Source organism: Cornus florida, unplaced genomic scaffold, assembly GCF_030987335.1.
Source record: "Cornus florida cultivar Cherokee Brave unplaced genomic scaffold, ASM3098733v1 CherokeeBrave_3.0.0_Hap2_Chr09, whole genome shotgun sequence".
Lineage (NCBI taxonomy): Eukaryota > Viridiplantae > Streptophyta > Magnoliopsida > Cornales > Cornaceae > Cornus > Cornus florida.
In genome coordinates, this window is record NW_026775579.1 from 37,636,631 (window position 1) to 37,649,097 (window position 12,467).

At 33.3% G+C, this 12,467-nt stretch overlaps 1 pseudogene; it reads left to right on the forward strand.

Moving 5' to 3' along the window:
- Positions 1 to 2,166: 2,166 nt before the first annotated feature.
- Positions 2,167 to 12,221, forward strand: LOC132273690 (F-box protein 7-like; annotated as a pseudogene).
- The last annotated feature ends 246 nt before the right edge of the window (positions 12,222 to 12,467 follow it).

Below are 12,467 nucleotides of genomic sequence, written 5' to 3' on the forward strand. Positions count from 1 at the left end.
GATCATTTAATTAAGAATTATAACTTTTATTTAATATTTATCTTTAGTGAAAGTTTAATTCACATGGTTATATCAAGTATTAAATCAAGTTGTAATGTGGTATTTAAATAGGCCTTGGCATGTTCTCTAACATAGATTAAATTGAGGGCATTTAGAATTATTTAAAAATCTAAAGGAAATTAATTAATTAGCTTGATTAATTTTGTTTTTAGTGTTTTAATCGCTTAACTTGTCATTTGATATTATATATATGATGACCATGACATATCTTTCAATATATATTAAATTGAGGTTATTTGGATTAACTTGGAATTTAGAGAATTTAACTATTTATGTTTAATTAAATTTTACTTTATTACTACATGGATTTAATTGTATTTTGGAAGTTATTTCTATATTTAAATCATGGATTTGGATTTGATGTATGTTCACTTGATTACTTTTGAGTATTGGATAACATAGTTATTACTTTTATATTCACGAGAATATGTTTTTCCTTATTGAATATATTGTTGCTATGTGTAAGGAATTGCGCACTTTGTATTTGACATCTTACATGCCATAGTAGTTGTGAATTTTGAGCATGTATTGTATAAGTTTCCAAAATTTGGATTGTGCTTGGTAAATAGTTAATATCTTGTATATACATGTTGATATATATACGTTGTTGCACAATTTGTTGATTTTGGAAACTTAGGGATGTCGTTGTTTGGTTACGGTTAGGACTTGATTCTAGTACAGGGGATTGTCCCTCTATATAGTCTAGTGCGCACATAGGGAGGTTACCCATGGACTAGTAACCCTAAAGTAACTATGTTGTCGGTCTGATACGGCGTGACGTCCGAGTATTCACTTTGTTTGATTTCGTATTTTATTTCAAGTTGATAACTAGATGATATCGTAACTTGTTGTTCCTTATTTGATTTCCTATTTTGAGCTTAAAATGTAGCTTTGTGAAAGCATGCCTCATGCGTTGTATTGGAAGTTCCATTGTTGGTTAATTTGCATCGATATCATAATTTGTGTTTTAATGTTCTAATGTAGTTTAGGAATGACCTTATAGATTCATTTTGAATATAGACGTTAGGTGGCATGACCTACACTTGTTGTTTTCGTATTTTGGATTTTAAGTTGAAGACTTTGAGAATCTATATTTTGTTGCCTTGTATAACATGTTTCTATGTTGTTTGAATTGCATGAACAATGTGATTGTGATAGAAATGATCTAGGTAGTTTAGGATGCTCCCTGGGTCTCATCTTGACATAGACGTTAGGTGGCATGAGCCCCTTTAACATGTTTCACCATAAGGTGATAAAATTGTAAAATGCTAGGTCGATGCATGTTCATCTCCTACGAGTAGCTTTATGTTACTCACCCTTATGATACTGGGGCATATTTCAGGTACAGGACTCAGGATTTAAAGATTCCATTGCTCCTTGGATGGCTTACAGTTTCTAAGTTTCTATTTTATGCAAGTGTTACCATAAGATGCCTCTTTGTAGCTCTATTTGTTTAAACTTGTATTCGTTGATTCGTATATGTAAAGTGTACGTAAGTGCACTCTTTTCAATGTATTTAACATGTATGAGATGAGGCCGGAGGCCAATGACATGTATCTCGTTTTCTATGCATTTTTGTTTTCAAAGTTTATTATGAAAATATTAAAAAATGTTAAGTCATTGCTTCATAACTTTCACATCGAGTGTTGGAATTTCATATCTTTTCTGTCCGGACTCAGAATCAGACGATTCTTGAGTCTAATTTTGTTCATTTTTCGTTGTCCTTCAAATGGTGTGCACGGTGGCACCCTTTTCAGTGAGAAATGATCATTTTGCCTTTAATTCATCTCTTTTTGGATTAGACATTCTTGCTTCATTTGCTTGGCTCATTTGAGTTCCGTGACTTCATAGAGAGTCATTTTGGGGCCTTAGGGATGACGTACATCTCTTGAGGTCATTTGGCTTCTTTCGCTTTCGCATTTCAGATTCGTTATCGGGTCAATTTTCGATTCATCACTAATGCACCAGGTTGAGAAATCCGAATCGTTACAATCTTTGACATCTTCCTTTATTATTTTGGAAAAAAACATATTGTATAGGAGTATATCATTGTATCATTTCATTTAAAAAATATATATATATATATAATAATTGAAGATGAAATGAACACCATTACATGATTGGACCCACAGTTCAGTTCTATTATGTGGGCCCATTTAAGTCCACAGTCCAGCCGGTGTTCAGGTAAACGGGTTATTGCCCTGCCGCTGGAAAGAAAGAAAGGGTAGTAACAGAAGTTTCACATTTTCCACCTCTTTCCTTTTTTTCATCGAAAATTTCAGGAAAATCAGAGAAAATAGGATTCTCTTTTCTCAGAGAAAGAGATCCATCCCGACCCATGCTTCAGCTACGCCCCCAAATTCTAAAAACTTCCGTCAATTTAACGGAAACAATCAATTTCTTTAGTTGCAGACCTCTGTTTCAATGCAAATTTCATATAATTATGGTTTCTTTACACACTCCCAACAATTGTTTCCACCAATTTCGGTCTATTAATCTAATTTCACCATCTGGGTATCGATCGATTATCAGTATTTTCCATGATTTGTACTGGGTTTTCAGATTTTTTTAGAAGTTCAATGTTAATTTTTGTAAATTATCCAGCTTACTCTGGAAAATTTTCATTGATTTCGGATACTATTTTACGTGATTTGGGCTATTTATTCTCATGTTCTCCTTTATTCTTGTAGATTATGCGTTGAAAATTGTTGCAGAGCTCGAGTCGGCTTCACCTTTGAGGACCGCACAGTTCTTAATTACACAGAGGCCATGGCTTGGTAATGCCCCAATGCAATGCCATTTTTATTTCACTTATTTGGTCTTAATCCAAGGTTCATTTTGGTTGTCCTTCTATTTTTCTGATTACATTTTTGTGTATGTTAGGTTAATAGGAGGTGAATCCATCTTCTAGAAAAGTACAATTTGTGATTATTCATGATTTTTTTGGGTTTTTATATCAGATCTCTATGGAGTTAATATCAGGCCTGTTGCTGGATTTGGGAGTGCAAGTAGTAAACCATTTGTTGATACAGCTCTACTACACCGGTACTACACCGATCCTTGCCCGATGAGCTACTTTTTGAGGTATTTCTATATTATTAATCACATTTAACTTGGTTATTGTACTATTACAACGAGATAACAAACTCGGATGAGTTGCTACTTCCAGATTTCAATTTTCAATCTGTTCGTCTTACATTATTGTATTATACATTATGATTTTTTATTTATACTTAGAATGTAGGACAAGCTCAATATGACTGAGTTCTAAAATCCGACATATTCTCAGTAGTTCTCTCCACTTCAGTTCTCTATGAAGTGAACAGTGAGTTGTATTCCCATTTACCAAGCAAACTGTATGATTTTTTTAAGAGGAAAGGACCCCTCCTTCCTTATAAATAGTAGGCACTGTGATCTGGCAATCGGAGTTGCCAACTGGTAGTAAAAACTAAAATTTTCCCAGATAGCTTTCTTTGAAATGGAATGGAAATGGGAACTGGTATGAGCTTATTCTTGGACTTGGTAACACAGAAGAAGCCAAAGCCAGATCTCAACTGGCATGTGATTAGCTAGTCTTATATGCGATGTGTTTACCTTTGAACTACATAACAAGATACATGAAAATCATTTTTTTTTTAAATGTAGAAAAATATATGCAACTATTAAATAATAACTTACTAACTTCTATTAATAAGTTTGATTTTTGAGAGGAGCGGGGAAGGTGGGGAAGAAGGAATCACTACAGTAATGTAAAACTTAGAACAATAAATTTGATCAGGAGACATACCTTTCTACTTTTTCAGCAAAGAAAACAAGTTAAGTATGGACACATAATTGACGAAAATAGCACGTAGTTACGGTAGATATTGATGTTGGGGGTTGATCAAATTGCTGAGCTAGATTTTCAATATAAATTTCTCCCTGGGTTTCAAATTTTAGCGCATGTTCTTATGAATCAAAATTTATTGTTCTAGTAATATTTTGTGCAAATAAACAACCTTCCTCCTCTGTCGGTTCCATCATAATAATTTGTTCCCTATTCACATCATTAAGATTCTTCACAATGTCACGCTTTCATTGGATGATATAATCGTTTGATCTAAGGGTTCCATCTGCATATTAAGGAATCTTGGACCTCTCACGGAGAAAGTGATTGGTTAGTAATAAAACAGATGTTCTAGATAGAGCTATAGGGCCAAAAAGATTCCAAGTGGTTGCACTTTGAGATTTTGTTGACTTGAGTTTGCAGGTTTTCTACATTAAGGATGTAAACCTCTTTGCTTGATTGAATGTAGAAAATGATCTTTTTGAAATTCATTTTCAAAGTATAGGAAAGAGAAAGAAAAAAAAATCGTGAGGTTAAGAAAGACTGTCTTATGTGTTTAGTTACCATAAAAATTTATTTTGCAATTACAAGTTCATATATATTAGCATTTGTGATAAAAGAAAATATTGAAATAAATGGCTAGTAAATGTAACTAACCTTTGACAACCTTTCCCATCTCTCATCACTAAAAGGTACGGCTCCGGTGGTCTGATTAAACCCAACACCTGGCCCTTGCAAGAGCATTTTGAAAACCTTATGTTCAGTCCTCATGAGGTCGAATTTGTTCCTAAGTTGGTTCATAGCCAAATCATATCCAGTTCTTTTAATAATTTCTGCTTGCAAGTCATTCCACCCTTTCGTTGAGAAGGTTGATGTATTCCGATTTCCATTTCTAACTTCATCCTCCATTAAGAGAATGAATGTTTCCTCAAACTGGTCATCCCATTGTTGTTTTCCATCCTTGCCTATCTTAGTAGGTTCCTCCTCAAACTCAGATGTTAGAGCGTTGAGTTGTGAGAGATTTTCGAATTTGGATCCATCTAAGCGTTATTGTAGTAATTATAATTTGCATATAGATGGATCCAAGAAAGAGAAGATTAATCATTTAGAATTCAATGTACAATAGCATAATCAACCAAGAATGTTAAGGCATCTCATTAAATTTTTTTTTTTTTTAATAAGTTTAAGGCATCTCTAGGGCTGCAAACGAGCCGAGCCGTTTGCGAACGACTTGGGCTCGGCTCGTTAATTACTCGGCTCGAGATCGTTTATTTAATAAGTGAACCGAGTTCGAGCTGAATTATAAGGCTCGATTTATAAACGAGCCAAGTCTGAACATCAGTAGACTCGACTCGTTTGTTTATGAACCGTTTACGAACTAGGCTCGATAATGCGTTCACAAACATACTCGAATATAATATATATATATATATACATACCCAATTATAATATATACAAAAGTATTCTAACTTTTTCTATATATACAACTTTTTCTATACATTCATAATATGTTTGTTTATGAACCGTTTACGAACTAGGCTCGATAATGCGTTCACAAACATACTCGAATATAAAAAAAGTTGAATACTTTTGTGTTTGCATATATATATATATATATATATATATATACATACCTAATTATAATATATACAAAAGTATTCTAACTTTTTCTATATATACAACTTTTTCTATACATTCATAATACATGGGCATAAGTTAAAAAAAGTTGAATACTTTTGTGTTTGCATATATATATAGATATATATATATATATAGATATATATATATATATATATATACATACCCAATTATAATATATACAAAAGTATTCTAACTTTTTCTAGATATACAACTTTTTCTATACATTCATAATATATTTAGAATACTTTTGTATATATTATAATTGGGTATGTATATATATATATATATATATATGCAAACACAAAAGTATTCAACTTTTTTTAACTTATGCCCATGTATTATGAATGTATAGAAAAAGTTGTATATATAGAAAAAGTTAGAATACTTTTGTATATATTATAATTGGGTATGTATATATATATATATCTATATATATATATATATATATATATATATATATATATGCAAACACAAAAGTATTCAACTTTTTTTAACTTATGCCCATGTGATTCAAAGTCTTTTTCGCATATTATGAATGTATAGAAAAAGTTTTATATATAGAAAAAGTTAGAATACTTTTGTATATATTATAATTGGGTATGTGTATATATATATATATATATATATATATGCAAACACAAAAGTATTCAACTTTTTTTAACTTATGCCCATGTGATTCAAAGTCTTTTTCGCATCAATCAATACATATATTATGAATGTATCGAAAAAGTTGTATATATAGAAAAAGTTGAATACTTTTGTATATATTATAATTTGGTATGTATATATATATATATATATATATATATATATATGCACACACAAAAGTATTCAACTTTTTTTAACTTATGCCCATGTGATTCAAAGTCTTTTTCGCATCAATCAATAAATTTATATACAAAAATATTCAATTTTTTTGAAATCTGCCACCATGCCATCCTAGACTTCCTAGTCTATATTCAACTTTTCAAACCTAACTTTTCTATCTTCTCACTTTCGTTCTTGCCTGTTTGTATGCAGCAGCACTCCTTACCTACTTCAATGGCCACCAATAGACCATTTTTCCGGTCACATTTCTCTCTCTCGCAAAAACTCTTTGTTTTCTTCAATTAATCGTCTTTCATTCGAACTGATTTTTAGTATAAATTTTGGGGTTTACTATTGATCTATGCATCTCTCAACTTCTTCCATCAAAATCAACTCTGGTAAGTTTAATTTTTGACCAAATTTATCACTTTTTATCTTTCTTTCTCTCAAACTTCTCTCTTTTTATTGCTGCAAATCTATTTCTCTCTCAAACCTTTTTTTTTTTTTTTTTCAGATCTGTTAGATGCTTAGATGTGAAGTACCACCAAAAAAAAAAAATAAACGAGCTATTGGCTCGAGGCTCGTCAAACATAGCCGAGCCGAGCTCGAACTAAATTTTCTAGGCTTGACATGAGCTCGAGCAGCCTATTACCTGACCGAGCCGAGCTCAAGCACACCATTACTCGGGTCGGCTCATTTACAGCCTTAGGCATCTCATATTCCTATGGTCAACATATATAATGAAGGAAAAAGAATGCAAAAAAGTTACTGCATTATATTCAATATGCTCAAACGTTTTTTTTCAACAAATCAACCTTAAAACATATTGATATAAAACAGAAACTGAGTAGCTTCCCAAGCCCAAACATGAAATGCACTGATTTCATAGCAACCGATCACTCCAAATATTCCAGCTCCAAGTCTGAATAAAAGAATGGAGTGAAAAAAAAAATCAAAATAGCCCTAAAATTCACCACTGCTCATAAATTAAGGTAAGGCCCTACTAGTGGTAAAAAAATATCTTGGATCTAACATCAAGTAGTTTGGGTAAAAGCTTTGTTGAATTAATATGAGTTGAGTCCCACTTATAGTTAAGAAGATCTGAAGATTACAGTTCTTTGTTACTTTTGGTTTCCTTTTTCTTCTATATTAGGATATCCCTAGTTTGATTCCTTAATAGAAATTTAAGTTGGTGACATTGAAATGTGCAGATCACTCCATTAACTACACAAATTTCCTCTGCTTTATGCAATAAAAAGTTTTCAATTTCAAGACCTACATAAAATCCAAACAGAAAACACACAGAAAAAAATTAAACACTCAGTTGCATTTTGCTTCAAGATTAGATTTTGCCTAGTTGAACTCCAAAACTAGCTAAACTGATAAAAAGAAAATTACGTTCAATTTTTAAAAACATCAACAATCACTAATGAAATAAGCTTAAGAAGAAGAACTAATTGTAGATGTAGTCAAAAGAAGAAAAAAAGAAAAAAGAAAAAGAAGAAGAAGAAGAACTAACTGCAAGATGAACAGAGGGGAAGAACCAGAGAGAGAATAGAAGAGTCAGAAACAGAGGAACAATTCAGTGAAGAAGAAAAACATGTAGATCCATAAATATCTACAACTCAGTGAAGAATAGAAAGTGTGAGAAACGAGAAAGTGAGAGACCACAAACCCAGAGAGTTTCGCACTTGAGGAAAGTGAGAATGGTGTCTTCTCGCTGGTGGACAGTGGAGGAGATTGCTTGCTGGTGGAGAGAGATTGAAAAAATGGACAATGGTTATTAGGATTTATGAAGGAAATTGTGGTGTTGTTTGGCACAAAAGAACAAAAGGGTCGCTACGGTATATTTTAGTTACCACTACAGCGCAAGAACTCACACATCCACTACAGTTATTCACTAAACATAAAGTTGTAAACACCCTTTTGGTATTCAATAAAAAAATGCATTTGGCTACAATATTTGTTTATAAACAAAACAAATATTAACAAACGTGGTCCTCTAGATCTGTTTAAATAAACAATAAACACTAAACATAAACGGTTAACAAATGGGACCTAAGTAATTTTTCGTTACGTGCAGATCTTCGTGAGAATGACTCCATATACCATGGGAAGGGCAGCTTGTGTTTGTCGGAAATGGAGATATACAATTCGTAATCCCGTGTTCTGGCGCAATGCATGCCTAAAGGCTTGGCAGGTAGATTTAGCATTTCTATTAACATTTTTTTTTCATCATATTTTGCATCAAAGTTAGATACTTATCAAAAAATATATATTTGCATGAAAGTTGGTCATTCCTAAATTTTTTGACACTTTTTTATTTTTATTTTTTGGTGAATCTTTCTGGGGTTGTGGAAAATTATAAAATCTTGCAGTCAAAATATGATGGTTCATGGAGGAAAATGTGGCTTTCAAGACCGAGGGTCCGCACTGATGGTAAGACATACCTTTATTCGAACTCTCTAGTTTGTGTCAGACATATTTGTGCTTTGTTTACATGTAACTTACTAATGTGTTTTTTTCTTCTTCTTCTTCCCCCCATTCCATGTTGCTTTGATTATCTTCTCTTGAAAACTTCTTTTCCTAAGTGTTACATTTACCCCAAAAATGAATATATATATATATATATATTCCCTTTTTTTTCCCGCTCTCTCTCTCTGATATACATCTGCGAGCTTGTTTTAATCATGTTCCATCTTTTAATACATCATTTTTATCATTCTACCTTCTATTTTTCCTTTTTCAAATTTCATCCTCAATATTTTATGAGTATAGTTTTGACCATGTTTTGTGGATGTTTAAGCCATAATTTGTCTGTGTAAGGACCTGGTGTATCCTGGAAGCTTAAGGTCTTATGTTTTAGGAGTGTTCTTTCCATTCCAAAGAAAAAGGGAGAGGAAGGGGGTGACCACGTTCCTCTCAAGGGGTACCTTTGCCTTTTTATTATAAAATTGAATTAGTATGATTGCTTATTGCTTCATGACCAAAATCAGAGTGCATCCAACATTTAGTTTGATGCCTGAATTGCCAAATGCATGTGTTTTAAAATGCTAAAAATTTGATTTTCATGGTTATGTAGAGTGTAGCCTCAGCACCAAACTTGGACTTCATGATTCTAGGAATTTATTTTCTAGTGTCTTCGATTCTATGTTTGTCTTGGATGACTGGTACTGAGTCTTCCTTTCCTTCATCTGGTCTTTATGTCTATAGGAACACCTACATTCGTGCTGGAGTTGCAGAGTGGAAGATTACCAATCCAGTTCATGTGGTATATTTCTCTTCTCTCTCTCTGTTATAGCTTGGCATGTAAAACTCATATAGACTTTTTTCCTGCATCAAAGGAAAGGTACCGGTAAAATTTTGTATAAGGTTTATCTAAGGAGAATTTTGAAATAAAATGATACAGGTTGTGACAATGCAAGCCAAACCACTGCCTTATTTTTCTTCCAGATGAATAATAGATTAACAATTTAGACTCTTAAGGTTGAACCAGGCACTGGGGTTGACAATTGAGTTTTTAAATTATTACGTAGTAAATTTTTTTTTTCATTAGCAAGAAACTCACACACCCATTTGTCCATACGGGAGTTGAACTCTTACCATCCGCTTTGAAAGGTAGAGGAAATACCACTAGGCTACACAACCTTTGGCGGTAAAACTTCTTTATTGACCAACTTAAAGTGGTCTTGCCTTCAAAAACTGAAAATATAATGTTGTCATATAATTAATCTTAACATTTGAGAAGCTTTTAAAATAAAATGTTTCTTCTTCTTTTTTGTTGTTGTCGTGTATTTATTTTTTAGTCTCTTGGTGTGTTTTCTGAAGTTAAGCTATTTCATTAAATTCATGCCTGCAGTTGAGCCATTCTACCATTGCTGCGTTGGACTGATTCTTTAATCACAGAACCACACAGTAATAAGTGGGAATGAGAGTTTTTAAAAGGAATATGGATCATTTTATGGAAGGTGGTCTTGAAGAATAGGTCAAGGCCAGAAACCCACATATGATGGTCTCATAAGGATTTCAGCATTGGTTGGTGGTGCTTGTTGCATAGTTCTCATTTTTGCTATTGTTCTAAATTTTTCACCTGGTATTGCAGGTCTGCTACTTCAGATACATGAGATTTTATCCTGCTGGCAGGTTTCTTTGCAATGTTATATCCCTAAACTGCCTTAAGTGTGTAAAAATTACTGAAAAATCAATATATTTTGTTGCTCTATCTGATCAATACATGTTTTCTGCACATTTGCAATGGTTAGAATTCATCACAAAATATAAAGGATGTGGCGAAATCCATGAACTTTCGGGCAGCTAAAGTAGACTGTGTTAATAGTGGCCATTATATGTTGACTGATGACAAGGTCAGGTTTCATTTCTTTCCTGATGGCCAATTGTTCAAACTCTATGTTCTGCAAGATATGGGCTCCCTCTTGTTTCTGCTTTATTCCATTAATATTACAGAATCCAATGAAGCTGTTTCGCCTGGAGTGTCATTTTCCATCCTGCAAAATTCACACTTGATTTTTCTTTTCTTTAATGCTTAGTTCATTTGCCTTCTGAAAGTAGTTATAGTTGCCCTCCCACTTTCAGGTTGAAGCTGCTTTCTTGTATCCTGGCTTGCGTCCTACTGTGTGGAGAATCCGCTTAAGGTATTCAGTAGGCTGGTTGGGATGATTCTGTATGTGGTTTTGATATTTCAATCTCTCTCAACAGCCTCTCTCAGTGATTACCATAATCCAGTAAAAGGATTATCAAGTCATAAAACAACTTAAATATTTTCTTAACATTGACAATTGTCTTAATACTTGTGTAGCCCATGGGCCCTTTTTTCTGGGTAAAAATTGACTGCCTTTTTTTTGGGTGTATTGCGTCGAACTTAATGATTGTTACTTGTCAAAATAAAAAAATAAAAAAAAGGGGTTAATGATTGTTAGGAGTTGCCCACTCCTTTATGGTTCAATATTTAGGCGAATGGACTATTGTCCTCGAGTATGAGTATTTTTAAATTGGTGAGTGTTCCCGAAGTACTTTTGAAATTTTAGAATGTATTAATATTTCATAGGTATTTTACAAGCATGGCTGCCCCTTGATTGTCACAACTGAGGAGGATCAGAAGTGTCTTGCAGCCTCTACCTGTGTTTTTGTGTTTGTGCGTGTGCATTGGTGGATGCCTAATGGAGCCCAATCTCTAAACATGGTGTGCTTAATATTATGGAGTGAGTAACTTTAATAGCACTGCTAGTGGTATCTCCTATACCTCCCAATGGGGGAGGTGAGGGTTCGAGTCCCCATAAGGACAAATGGGTGTGTGAGTTTCTTGCCAATGAAAAAAGTGTTAGACACGTGTATTTATAACACGTGTGTGGCCTATATTGCCACAATACATTCATATTCTGATCCATTATGTCTGACATAACGTTACACGTTTTGGGAAGTTACATCAGTGTGGTTGTGGAAAGTTGAAGGTTGTTACGATTTTGATTAGAATAAAACCATTGGGTTTGCATGATGAATTGCTCTCTCTCTCGCTTTGTTCATACAATATCCTTACAGAGGTCCCATACCTAACAAAAGTAGTCTAAGTTGTCTCGATCAAGTACACGCATAAAGATTTGTATATGCGTGAACATTATTAGGATTTCTCACTTTGTTTTGTAGGCATTAACCAATCTGATTTCATGGCCGGGGTAATGTGATCTCTTTGGGCTTGATAGTTTCTTTCATTTGGTATTAGAGCCATACTTTTTGGCTATTTTATCCTTTGATTTATATGTCTGTAATTTTTGTTTAGCGGCTGTGTTGCCGTTCTTTTTTCTAGCCTGTAATATTTGTTTAACGGCTAAGCACCGTTGTCTTTTTGGCCTGTAATATTTCATTTGTGTTCTGTTTGTTCTGTATTATTTTTGGTGGGTGTGTTTTTGTCTATAATACTTTTTCGGTATTGCTTTATTGTTTTGGTTGGTTATTTGGCCGGTAAAGTGTTTTGGTTACGGAATAAATTAATAATGAAATAATACACCTAAACAGATTGCGATGAATAAAGTATTCAAACCCGAGCGGTTTAAAGACTGCTTTAAATATGGGAGAATGTCATCGTGAATTCATACAGTGGGAACAACGCTGGCCTTTT